The following is a 14,175-nucleotide window of genomic DNA, read 5'->3' on the forward strand; positions in this document are numbered from 1 at the left end:
CACAACCAAATCTTTTAAGCCCGTTCATGGCCGTATTAAAAATACGCCTAATCAGGGACTTTCCTTCAGGACTATTCACGTTTCGCAGCCGCAAAGCATCCGATGCAGACCGAGCGATCTCCCTATATTCTTGTATCTGAAAATAGAAAACTCAAAGTACGAGAAAATGTTGTGGATATTTATTTTAATTGCAATAAACTCATATTTATAAAGAAATGCAAGTACCGAGGTTTCGCGATGGTATGCTGCTGTTCGTTCAGTCCCTACAACCAGCTGATCGGCATGTGTGTAATCTGGTGGAGGACCGGTGAGCAAAATCCTTGTGCTACTGCGATACCAATGATTGTAGTGGTCGTATGTGCCATCACTATATGGTCTACCAATATAAGAAATAATTGTCGTTAGCACATGTATAAAAATAATCGAAATAATTTAATACAAAACGTACCTATGTTCTTGCACTACATCGGATGCCGCATTATTAATCCACAGCTCTATCCACTGTCTATTACGACTGCTCCAGTCGGCACAATTCAAACCTTTATTATCTTGCCTGAAATCAAATGATATATTTAATTAGGAATATGTAAGTCATAAATAAAATGCAATACATTTTATATTGAAATGAGCGCACTTACGTGTGAACTAGATCGTCAAGTCGCCTCGGTAATGGTGGTGGAACAACCTGATAGAGCCCAAACTGCCGCATAACACGCTCTGGGTTATATGTCTCAACCATCCAAAGAAAGAGGAGGTGGCAGCGTGTTAACCACAAGTCGGAGCCTATATACATATCAACTGTACATGGCTGAGCACCCCACACAGCGACATCATGCGTCCATGGGTTCCAGCTGATCATGTGATCCTCTAGCCCCTCAAACTCCTGGTGGTATTCGGGGTAACAACCGTGCACCACATTTGTTGACCAATTTTTTTTAGCATGTACCCAACGAGATCCAAATGTCAGAGGGCCATATCTAGCCTGGCCAAAATCATATGGGTGGATTATGTTGGATAGGTGGGGACGTCCAACAGGTATGTACTCCCATGACCATAGCTGAAGAAACTCATACTGACGGCAAGTATGTGGCACCTTGTCAGAGGGCCATATCTAGCCTTGTCTCTAGATCGGGCCACCCCCAATCTGGATCTTGTGCCACCTTCATAAACTCGAGCACACTCAATAGCCCCGTGTTGCGATCAGAGATGATGCAAACATTGGGGCGATTTCCGACAACTGAAATCTTCAAGCAGCATAAGAACCAGAACCAGCTATCTTTGTTCTCGCTCTCCACCAATGCATATGCAATAGGAAGGAGCTGATTGTTTGCATCTGCTGCGATCGCCAACAGGAGTGTGCCCTTGTACTTTCCAGTGAGGAAGGTACCATCTATTGACAACACCGGACGACAGTGTTGAAATGCTTGTATAGCCTGCGGGAATGCCCAGAATAAACGGTCAAGTATTTCTTCATTTTGCTCCCTGGGGTGTGGACGTTCTCTCCTGAATACATGAGTCCCCGGGTTACTTGATGATATCTGATGGAGCAGTCTGGGGGCTAGGTCATATGCTTGCTCATATGTGCCATATAGCCTCTGGAAAATGTCCTCCTTGGCACGCCTTGCCTTTCCCGAGCTGACAGAAAAGCCAATCTGATCTTCTGCAGTCTCTTGCAGCGTCTTCACACTAACATTGATGTCTTTTTCCACCGCCACTTGCAAGATATGTGACAAATATTTTGTGGTGACGTTGCGGTGCTTAGCCATAGCCCCCACCTGCTCGCAACTATGTGGTTCTATTTTTGAGATATGCCAGGGCTGACATACCCCAGAGCTCTTTCGAGCGACCACTCTCCCCATGCACCCCTCATTCAATTTGACACATATCACTTTTAGCTGACTTCGATCAGATCTGCTTCACTCTGTGCTCCCGAGATATGCTCAATGCATACCTCTTTATTGCCTGGTCAGCGGAGTCCTTGTCAGGGAAACTTTGCCCAACTAGCAGACTATCCTCTCCTAGGCCTGGAACAGACCGAAATTCATTGCTTATGGTCATGGTCTGCATGAATTCAGCCTCCATTGGACCTGGGACCGCCCTCTGGGGAGGACCTACTCCTTCTTCATCCGACGAGGATTCGGACGAAGATGAACGAGCATCATCATCCAACGCCTCAGGCAATCCCTCCACATGTTCGCTGATGTCGACGACCGCGGACCAATATCCTGGGTCAACATTATGGTGGCTAGGCATCTGCTCCGATGGGTCGATGCTACGAGCAGCGGTCATGGCAAGCTGATCCGACAGGGCCGGTGCTAGGACCTGCGGTGATGGACAGCTGCTCTTCTGCAGCGCTCCTACTGCTTCCAGGCATCATCGGTAGCTGAAATAAACTTCACATACACCATCGGCCGTCCGTACATAGCAGCACCAGGTGTGCTTGCAAACCTCATGTACGTACGCCAATTTGTATCATTTTTTACCTCCCGCAAACCCCAACGGGGAGGTCCATTCCCTTCTACGACGATAAGAGCCTCAACCGTCATCCTCTCGTCCACGCATCCCCTGACCAAATGGGGCTCGGATGATTTTTCTTACATCCGCAAATGCTCTATTGACCATATCTATCACTGCAACTTCCATCGAGTCGCAGTTCGAGAAATCCACCCCACCGAATTCGTCACGTACAACGTCCCCATAGTACACTACCAAATTTTCCATCGTACCTACCGCACAACCAGATTTTAAAAAATAATATTAGTAACATCCTACCTTAAATCATATTACTGTTTTAATAATTTCATTAATACACTTATTCTAACATGGCGGTAAGACTTTACGGAAATAATTAATCCTTCCTTTTCTAAATAATACGGCAAAAAAATACACAAGACAAAATATTAGAAGACATCATATATATACCTGAATTTGCAGATAGATATTCCTCCAAATAATAATTTACGCGCCACAATAATCCAAGTAATAACTGTGAAAGAGCATGTGCATACTTCAATCCACCTAAAATAGACATTAAAATTTGCGAGTTAAAGCATGTTCCTAACATACGGTTATTAGTTCAACAAATTATCCATCTCTTTAATTTTCAGTCATACATGCAATAATAGTACGCTGCACTACGTGTTGTTCTATTTCAAATTAAATTACATCCTTCATAAAATCTCACTCTCTGTACATAATATGCTAATACAATGTTGCTTGCCTAATTAGTAGAGTAAAATATACTACACTACACCACAAATAGCAACAGCTAACATATGCATGTACGAATAAAATTGGCGATCTACAAGAACTCACCTTAATTTTCTTCTTTCGCTGCTTCGTGCACCCAATTAGCGGCTCAATCAGTGACTCAATTAGCTAATCAATCACTAAAGAACAATGGCATGGGAGGGCTGCTTCGAGCTGTTCTTCTCTGAGCTCTCGTACGCGAAGAAAGATGAAAACGTATGAGACGAATAGCTGGCCAGCTGCTACTTATAAAGGACGTGAAACAACCACTTTCGGTGGTCACGGTCCTGTACCAGCGGCGGACGTCAACTCATGTCGGAGAATCATACAATCAATTTTCTGTACAACTACAGTCTCTAATATAGCTGAAAGTGCAAAAACTAGTGCCAAATAGACTCAAACCGGAGCAAACAGCCTCAGAATCAGAGACAGCCCGAATCTGACACAGTTTGCGTGGAAATCAGCGTCATCAGCGTGGGAATCAGCGCCGTTAGCGCGCTGTGGAGGGCTGTCGGGGCAGCAGGACGTGCCACCACCGGTGGTGGCGGCAGGCCTGCCAGCTCAGCGTGCCGCCACCGGCACGGGCGGCAGGGCGACGTCGGCGTCGCTCCGTTGTCGGTCGGCTCACGGAGGCGGACGTGCCGCCAGGACTGACGGCGGCAGGCCCTGCCGCCACCGGCTACGGCGGCAGGCGCCACGCGTCGGCTGGCCGTCGTGCCGCCATGGCAGTTTTGCCATTTCCGTTCACAGGTGGTCCTTTTTGACATTTCAGTCGGGCAGGTGGTCCTTTTTGACAAAATTTCCCAGTTTTCATGCTAATAAACTGCAAGAGGCCCTTCAGGATGAACCCAGAACTCCGCCATCAACCAACAAGAAGGGCGCTGAAACCTTGTTGGAAAAGCTTGTTGTGGAACCAACTGATGCAAGGTCAAATTCTTTTGTTGGAACTTGGAAGTTGGAACCCATGAATACCTTGCCCCAGAGATCATCAGAGGAGATGGCCATGGCAGTTCGGTCGACTTGTGGACTCTTGGCATCTTCCTGTATGAACTGCTCTATGGCAAGACACCATTCAGGGGACCTGGCAACGACGAAACACTTACGAATGTGGTCTCACAGGGGCTGAAGTTCCCTGATAGCCCAGCGGTCAGCTACCACGCTCGCGACCTGATCAGAGGGTTGCTTGTGAAGGAGCCAGAGCACCGGCTAGGCTCGAGGAAAGGAGCTGCTGAGATCAAGCGACATCCCTTCTTCCAAGGCCTGAACTGGGCCTTGCTCCGTTGGACTGCACCGCCCGAGACCCCGAAGAGCGTCGACACCTCAACCATTGCGGCAGCGGTGGCACGGAAGAAGAAGGAAGGCAAATGTCTTGAGTTCAGGATGAATGGGGACGACATCGAATTTGAGCTCTTTTAGTGGTGGCAGTAGTAGTAGAGGTAGTACTTTGTATTCTGATGAAGAACATCCATACCATGGTAGCTAGTAGAAGGTAGTAGTTTCACACTCCCCCACTCCTCCCCTGCAGTTTTTTCTGTTGAAAATGAGTATCTGTTGTCACCTGCCAATGTTGGGATGTAGTGTAAGGTCGGCTGTTGTGCCTGTAACTTTATTCCTTGTTAATACCATCAGATATCAGATCGACACGGGTAGTTGTCATGGGCTTGTGCAAGCATTCTCTTTCGAAGGCAGCCATGGTCTTGCAAGCTATTGCAGCTGGTAGAACATGATGTTGTGCTGTACTGGCCATTGGTCTTGCAAGCAATTACAGTACAGTAGTTGTATTGCTGGGAAGTACTAGTAAGAGCATCTCCACCGGCGGCCCCGCTAGCAATTTGGGAGCCGGGGCGAAAATGGGCACGTACCGGCGCGCTCCAAACGGCGCCGGCCAATTTCGGAGCCCAATAAAATCGCCGGTAACCCTGTGCCGGCCCCTTCGTCAAGAGCGTGAATCGGGCGCACCGGCACCTCGCGGAACGACTGTTTTTGTGGGTGGGGGCGCCTTGTCAGCGAGGGGACGCGGCGGTTCGCATCGGAAACGACGCGGGGAGGTTGGTCATCGGCGTTAATGGCCTCCCGCGCGGAAACCAAAACGGCGAGGGTGGCGAATGGCCACGCGGCGTCCACCTACCTTCCTTCAATGCGCGTCCACCGCGTCCCTTAAAACCTCACCGGCGCGCACTTCTCTCTTTTCCCCGCCGTCCACCCCTAGCCGCCGCCGTCCTCAACCTTCGCGCGAACCACACCACCCGCACGCAAACGCGATGGCGCACAACGACCAGGCCGGCGGCAGCGGCGACGGCATGCTCCGCTCGACGCAGCTGTCGTTCGACGAGGCGGACGTGTTGTACTGGCACCGCATCCCCGTGCCAGTGCAGTACAAGTTGCCGCACGGCTGGCACATCTCCAACGGCGGCTTCGCAGTGCCGCCACCGCCACCGCGAGGACCACAGACGCAGGTCCTCGCCAGGAAACGGCGGGCCGAGATGACGCCGGAGGAGAGGAGCCTCCCGGAGAACGCCGTCGAATGCCCGACTTGGGTGGATCGCTTCGAACACGAGCGCGTCGTCGAGATCGCGCGGACGAACAACCCCTCGGGCGGCCGCTTCAACAACGTCGGCCGCCGTGCCTGGTGGTACGGCCGCTCCATCGACGACACGCTCCGCGAGTACGGATTGCATCCACGCGTTCGCGGCCAACGGGAGCCGGTATACTTCCCGCAGGCGGCGAACATGGCGCCGCCTACCACGCAGAGGGCGCTAGAACGGACCGCGGCAAACCTGACGCATCGGATCGTCCGCCGTCGCGCACACGCGCTCGGCCGCGCCCGCGCCTCCTTTCGGAGGCGTCGTCATCCGCGACGACGCGAGGCGCGCCTCCTCTGCTCCGACTCGTCGGATGACAGGGTCGGGCCGCCGCTCCCTTGTCAAGGAGGAGGACGCCTTGCCACCACTTCCGCCGGCGAAGAAGAAGTGGTGGGAGAAGGAGGCCGAGGCGCAGGCGGCCCTCCGTGGCGATGGCGACGAGGAGGAGTTCCCCGCCCTCAACTTCATCATCGACCGCTCCGTCGATGAGGACTACCGTCACATCGCGATCGACCCGCAGCAGGCGGCGGTGTGGTCCGCCAGGGACCACGACGCCAACTACGTTGACCTCGCCGGACCATCCGAGCTGTCGGCGCCAAAGGAGGAGAAGGCCGACGACGAGGAGGCCGATGACGCCGACAGCTGGTCCTTCGGGACGTCCAGCGGCGACGAACTGGACTTCAGCGCCTTCGACTCCCCGCACCGCTAGATGTTTGTTTTTAGTTTTTTAGTTTGAATTCACGTTCAATTTGTACAAATTTCGTTCGAACTTCGTATGAATATCGTTTTCAACATTTGAATTTGATTTTCTAAATACATCGGGGTCATCGGTTTGGGGGCACCGGTGTGGGAGCAGCGTTTCTAAATAGAGGATGCTATGCCGGCGCCTATTTGGGGCTGTCGGTGGAGATGCTCTAACTCGACCTTAGTCCAGTAATAAGTTGTGCCATATGTTGTTGTTGGTTAATATCATTAAGTTAGAAGCACGGGTTTAGCAGTTCTGTGGCGACTTCACAATTATTATGGGTTGGGTTTGTGCTGCTGATGGAAAGTAGTTACTGCCTGCGTAGTACTAGTATAAATGTGCTGGCGTTGGATGATTTAATTGCGGGCTTGCGGCAGTGACTGACGTGACGTGACTATTAGGAGGCTGGGTAAAAAGACTGGAAACTACATTTGGAGCGATTTCCTCTCTAAAAATCCGCTTAAATACGGCAATGCTTGTGGAACTGATTTTGTGTGTGTGGAACCATGTTATTGCAAGCAGCACAAAAAGATAAATTCTAATATTTGCTAAATAAGAGAATGTACTTTCAAGGGTGAGTGTTTGGTAGCTTCAGTTTTACTGTTTACCTATTTATGCATCTCTAAAATATCTCAAAATTCAGAGATGTGCATTTTGTTTTAAGAAGCACTCACCCTAGTTTTTTTTTTCTGCGCAGAATTAAGACCAAAATGTTTTTTAGCAAAGCAACAAACTAGCCTGTATAAGTTCATAGATTACTCCCAGAACACGTTGGACTTTTTTTATTTGAAAGGAACTGTCTGGAATTAAGAAGCTCAGAGTAGCCCTGGAGCCAAAAGAAAAAGGCTTGCTAATAGTAAATCACTAGAACATCGTGACAGCATCTCAAAATGGAATTTCCTCTGCAAAATCCAGTGTAATATGTACAGATCTAGTGCTATATGCACGATTCTTACATAATTAAATGCAACATCCATGAACCCCTAGAGGTTAAAACTACTGCTGGACTAACACAATGTAGGTCTTCCTGCCATGCTTCCTCTTCAGAATGGATGCACTGGACATGGGGCTCAACACACTAAGAATTTCCTCGTCTTCTTTGTTCCAGAATATACTAGATTTTTCAGGATTTTCTAGCAGCAGTTTGGCCACCAGGAAGCCGGCAATGGACCAAGTTTGGAATAACCGGGCCCGCTTGCCGATGAAATGCCCACGCTTAGCATCATAGTATTCGGGCCATTTATCCTTGGAAATACAACTTTCAGCCACCTCCACAGCTCTTGGGGCGATCTCAGGCCGGTTCATCTTGATACATGCCACAGTGAGCTGCAAAAATAAAACAAGAAACTGATTGACATCTACAAGAAATAGCACCAACTGAGCACTCGACAAGGTCCAGAGGTGCTAAACTAGGCCAATGCATATCAATTAGCAAGGAAAAAAGTTTTTGCAAACCTGCCACAACAATGTTGGCCAGGAACCTCCATTATGGTATCAAGGTCTGCAACAAAGTAAAACAAATGTTAAGAAGAATTGCAAAAAATCTGCAAGATTGGCAGAAGTAGACGATATTCTAGAACTCATGTGTTTTTAGGGTCGCTCCCGGTACTAAATTTCCACTCTTGATCCTCAAGAGCAGGATAACATATCTTCATTGGCATCTCTGCCACTAGATCAGACCATTTTGCTTCCACTAGATAAAGAATAGCATGAGATTGATCGGCTGTTGCCAAATTGCTTACTATAGACCACAAGTTCCCCAGAGAAAAGAATCAGAAATCAATGTGAGCTGATTCAGGTTTCCGATGAAATAACCCCCTTTCGGAGGGATCCCTTCAACTAACCAAGGAGGAATCTGAATGGGATATATGTTAAACTTTATGACAGCATCATAAAAATATTCTTCCATTATGTATCTATAGATCTCATTTAGCTTTCTCTTTTCAAGCCAATAATACTCCCTAATATGAAAAGAGAATGCCATAAGTCTGCTATTTAGGGCAGGAATCAAGTCAGCCGATCCATCTTCTGGGGTAAGCAGCTCACTTGCACACAAGAGGGCTGAACAGAACAGAGCCTACACCAGAAATAAAAATGATATATGAAAATCATGCATAAATATCAGAAAGTAATCCTCACTCATCCACAAGGATAGTGCGGAAAGATCATTGACAATACCAGCCCTAATATTAGAATGCCCTGAATTACTATGTTTTGTAATGACAAGTACTATAAAAGGCGGACATATTTTGCTGGCCATAGGTTAGTGAATTGTTTGTACGTGTATTATTGTATTTGGACTTCAAGTGACTTAGTGAATTCTATCAGAGGATAGGTTTCCGCCATGTCACATGAATAATTTGACAGTAAAATCTTCATAAAAATCGTGTTATTAGTCGGCAACCATTTTGGGTGACACTTGAATGTTTTCCATCCATCCTGCGTTCTTACCCAACAAAAGATTTGATAACTTCTCCTAAAACCAGAAAACATCTAATGTTTCTCCTAACTTAATTCTTGATAAACCTCACATTAAATCGTGCATGCCTTGATACTGTCGCATGGGTATTGTGCCAGCCCCTAAACATTCAAAAGGTAACATCCATATGCAGGCCAAAGACTGGGTTCGTTTCCATTCCTACTTGGTCTAAGTACTGTTCTTCTTTGCTTAATGTGGCTCAGATCCACAAGAAAACTAAGTGGGATCCAACTCTGGAGCATAGATCTATGCCAGAAAACATTATCTCTTTACTTAAATAATTGCAAATTTGTAGCTCCAGAAGAGGATTGTGCTCTATGCGATGAAATTAGCAACACCCAAAACGAAATTAAGACACTTTTTCCGTATGTAAGAAAAGATCAGGCTTCAATATTGTATTTTGTATTTACTTCTGCACCCGCATCATATATGTTTGAGACTTTCTGTTGATATGGCTATATGTCATTTGGTGTGTCTTTTCTGTGTGTTTCTTCAGTTTCACTATGCTATTACCTTCTTAACTTAACTGTACTGTTACTTTCACATACTCACGGTACCTGAATTTCCAGTGGGTGTCCATGGATACCCATTCAGCAATCCATCATGCAGGAGCCATCGTGACTAGCAATGTGGGGAACATGTCAAAGCCCGTGGAATGAACGGTCTGGACATCCCTCAGTAATATGATCCACCATACACCTGAAAACCATCATGACGGTGCTCTTATGCTACATTATAATTAACAGAATCATCAGATCCAACAATATTTGAAGCAAAAGGTTCAAAAAAAAAACTCTGCCTTAATCAACTGGTGCCACATGGCCTATAGCAGCCTCCCCAAAGTCAGGATCCAAGACTTCCTCATTCGCACCATCAAGTGGAATAACACACACCTTGAAACTAGCTGGCATTCCCGGACTATGGCAGTCAATCGTTTTCTACCAGCTCTATGTACAAAAAGTTTTTATAAATTAGAAGCTAAGTTTGGTACATCATGAGCAGTTCTAGTGATACTTTTAGCAAAAAGGTATCCCGAATAGATGCTAGGAGGATGCTGAGTTCAGCAAATGAAAATCCATATTATTAACTTCAACTAATTGCATATAGCAGCCAGCAGTACGGAAGCCCGTCGGGCGGCCAAGCCGAAGCCGACGAGAGGCCCAGCAGTCTAGCAGCGCGAACGAACGACTAATGCACCTCCATATGATTGATGCAATAAGACAAGTAACAAATATTAGTCCACAGTTGAATATTGTCAGCACAGTTGAATATAGTTAGCCTCAACGAAGAAGTGGAGAAGCAAAGCCAAATGCTCCCTCATCAAATATTGGTAGACCTAAACCAACTATTATTTGAGGAAGGAAAACTCCAAACAATCATGGGCACCAGGGTTAGTAGCATGGCATAGTTAGGGTTCACTCAAGGTGAAAGCACCATGCAATATGACAGGTATATATGCAAGACAAGAATAAAGTCCCGAACATTAATAAAGCATTTTTATTTGTTGCAAAATTAGAGAGAAGAGTTGATAATCTTGCCTTTGTTGTCCGGTTGCTAACCAAACTAAAGTCCAAGCTGTTGGGTGAAGACTGGCATCTAAGAGAATTATTTTCATGTGTAAATACCTTTCGTAAGCTATCAAACAAACAGTGAAGCAAACAAACTCATTTTATTTTGAAACCAGTGGCATTGGAAAGAGTTTTTCAAAACAAAAACTACTGAGAAAAGAATAAAATCATTTGGGCTATTATTTGCAAAATATAGCAGTTCAAAGTTAGACTTAAAATCTGGGTTTTACCGATTTTAGTATTTTTCATTGGAAAAGAATAAAATGCTAACAAGGGGGACCCACCACTTACATACCGCTCTGTTTCGTTGGTGGCGCTTCGGTAAAGGAAAAGAGGGGGAGAGGTGGCGGAGATAGCCATATTGTATATCCCAACATTTTCCATACACATCGGGTGATAGCGCTGTGGGTTTGGTAAGTGGTACTACGTCACTTAATCAAGACGACGGAGGTGGTTATCTTTATTAGTCAAGATTAATGCAACTCTGTATGATTGATACAATAAGACAAGTAACAAACATTAGTCCACCACAGTTGAATATAGTTAGCACAGTTGTTAGCGGAGTCTTTGACGCAACCCGTTCCCCACTCCTGGTCTGTGTCTGACACCTACGTCCAGCCTGTGACCAGTATGTGTAGGATTGAGGGGCATGTAGTCTCCAAAATATGCCGGCGGATGCCACCATAGGGAGGGCCAGGCCTCACTGGGTAAAAGCATCCGTCAAAAAAAAACACAATAATGCCAAATTGTTCTCGGGCTCCGTGAGGAGGGGAGAACAAGAAGCAATAACGCAAATGCCCCCAACCCCGAGGATCATTGGACAGCGTACACCAATCCTAGCCTCGATGAAGAAGAAGTGGAGAAGCAAATAAAGCCAAATGGTCCCTCGTCAAATATTGGTAGGCCTAAACCAACTAATATTTGAGGAAGGAAAACTCCAAACAATCATAGGCACCAGGGTTAGTATCATGGCATAGTTAGGGTTCACTCAAGGTGCAAGCACCATGCAATATGACAGGTATATATGCAAGACAAGAATGAAGTCCCGAACATTAATAAAGCATTTTTTTTGTTGTCTTTGGTATTTAACTCAGAGAAGGTATTAATCACACTTCAGGAAGGATAAAGACCAAAATAACAATATGGATCATCCATGATTCGAGGAAACTCTCTCAAGCTGTATGATTTGTTTTGTCATTTTCATATTAGAGTGCATTTAAGGTCTTCTTTTCCATTTTTTCCAAAAAAGGTGCCATCCTCCCACGGCTATTCCAAAAAATACCCTCTATGTGCGTCATCCCTCAGGCACACCAAAATTATACAGGACGCTGCTCTACCCCAAGTTAATAACAATGACAGAAACATCCTATTTTATCTCACATGAATGGGGCGTGAGCCAACCAAGGCGATAGCTTGGCATTATTAGTTGAGTAACTATGCTTGTAACAATCAATTAATATATGAGCATCAAGGAACATGAACATAATTAGAAATATAAATCTATCTGAGACTCTGATGCAAACAAAGGGCAAAGGAAACAATACATGCAAAAAAAGTAGAATAAGGGTGTAAGGAATTCTCCAGAGAGAGGATGCATGACATCTTCTTTTAGCATATCATACCAAGTGCGATCATAAGCTAGTTCAAACAATGTTGCATTTTGGTGAAACATGTACAAAAGAGAATTTTCTCATGCAATGTTCAGTTCAGTTTTGTTATGGGCGTGCTTACCTGCTGCAGTTACAATGAGAAGAACTCTCTTCTGGCCATCAGGATCACGGTTCATCATGAGCAGTTCTAGTGACACACTATACAGTATCAAAATGATATTCAGAACCGAGAAAACGAATATTCAGAAACAGTGAGCTGTAATATCCAAGTTTCTTACATCCAAAACCACTCTAGCATACTGCAAAACCTCCTCCCCTTTGGGAGCTCCACTGTACCCTGCATCATTTCCTAGATCTGCAGCATCTCCCAAATCTCCAACCTGGAAATAAGATTGATCTATTATCATCTTAATAAACTTTTACAAGCTATCTATAAGAACTGGAAGAAAGTTAAGTCTACCATGTCAGTGGATATGACACTTGCACCACCCCCTGCAACCATTGTCCAAATGCAACCTTTCAGGTTCAGAACGGTAAATTTCAGTGATGCACTTGTCTGAAAGAATGACAAATGTTACATTACACATATCTACCTTCAGTACTAGGGTGAATGGATCCATCTCCAGGAATGAGAAACCCAAGGTTATGAAATGATGTTGGGGGGCAAAGCAGTAAGTTCAGTTTGTGTGCATTTGCAAGTGTAAGCTACCTGGGAATACAGAAAATGGCCCTCAAATGAAATCGCCTTTCTTTTGTGTGGACCTGAAATTTATAGAGAAACTTTGTAAATGATGGTTAATGCAGAATTAGATTACTGCGGCAGCAGACAAGTACTTTCTAAATACAGTTGGCTGATAACTGTAACTGTGCAAAAAATGGAAGCAACCAACTATTGTAATCACCAGGCTATTTCTCGCAAATGGAAAAAGTGTTTCTATTCTTTCAAAGATAATCAAATGTCATTCTCATTGGCACACCAACAGATTTTCATGATAGCGTGTATCAAACAAATGCTGCATTGAGTATTCTCATGACCACAAGGACAATAGGCACACCTGGTGCATAATGCTTCAGATCAGGTATCCACTGAAATGTAAAAGGGATTCAGGTTTGGTAACTGCACAGATTACTTGGGCGTATCATAAGTTGCAACTGAAACTGATCTGACCATATACGCAGATAAACCAGACAGAATCGTACCTAACAATCCTAGTGAACCAACAGATTGCGTTTTCTAAAGGCTACAGCAGACCTGAACCAGAATCAAATAATAACCTACATGTTGAGCACAAATCCTTTCATAAGTCCACCGGTACTGGGAATTCAGCAAACAACTAGTCATGGTGATAAACATCTGTGTATATGTGGGGGAAAAAGTTAATTTAGCATAGAACAAAAGCAAGTACTTCACCTCCCTGCTATCTGACCAACTGCCTACTGCAACTAGTAGGAACACAACATGGTAATGATTGGGCATGCCATAAACTAATCCTGGTTGTAGAATATTAGAAAGCAATAAAAAATGACGAGGGATGCAGCACGAAATCAGGAGGAAGCACTGGTCAACCGAATAAAAGATGGAAACCACGCACGAATTGAGGAGATACCTCCGTGTCCATGGGGAAGAAGAGGGAAGGCAGCTGCTGCGCCTGTCGCCGGCGCCCTCCTTGACGAGTCGGAGGCCGAGATCCATACAATCGGGGCCGGCCGGAGACAGCGTCGGCCGGGGATCTTCACCACGCTAGTCGACCCTTGGATCCGCCGCCCCGCCCTCGTCGGATCTGCCGCAGAGGGCGTCGACCAAGTGCGGAACGGAGGCGGCGCCGCCCCCACCACCATGGAAACGCAAAAACAGGATATACAGTATGCACAAGGGACAGCGGAAATCAAACAGGATACCAAAAACGCAAGAAAAGGGATTTGGAGGCACACACATAATATA

The 14,175-nt window shown here is 45.8% G+C and overlaps 1 pseudogene; it reads right to left on the reverse strand.

Moving 5' to 3' along the window:
- Positions 1-7,461: 7,461 nt before the first annotated feature.
- On the reverse strand, positions 7,462-13,852 carry LOC124672137 (annotated as a pseudogene).
- Between the last annotated feature and the right edge of the window lie 323 nt (positions 13,853-14,175).

The sequence above is a fragment of the Lolium rigidum genome, chromosome 7, assembly GCF_022539505.1.
Source record: "Lolium rigidum isolate FL_2022 chromosome 7, APGP_CSIRO_Lrig_0.1, whole genome shotgun sequence".
In the NCBI taxonomy this organism is placed as follows: Eukaryota; Viridiplantae; Streptophyta; class Magnoliopsida; order Poales; family Poaceae; genus Lolium; species Lolium rigidum.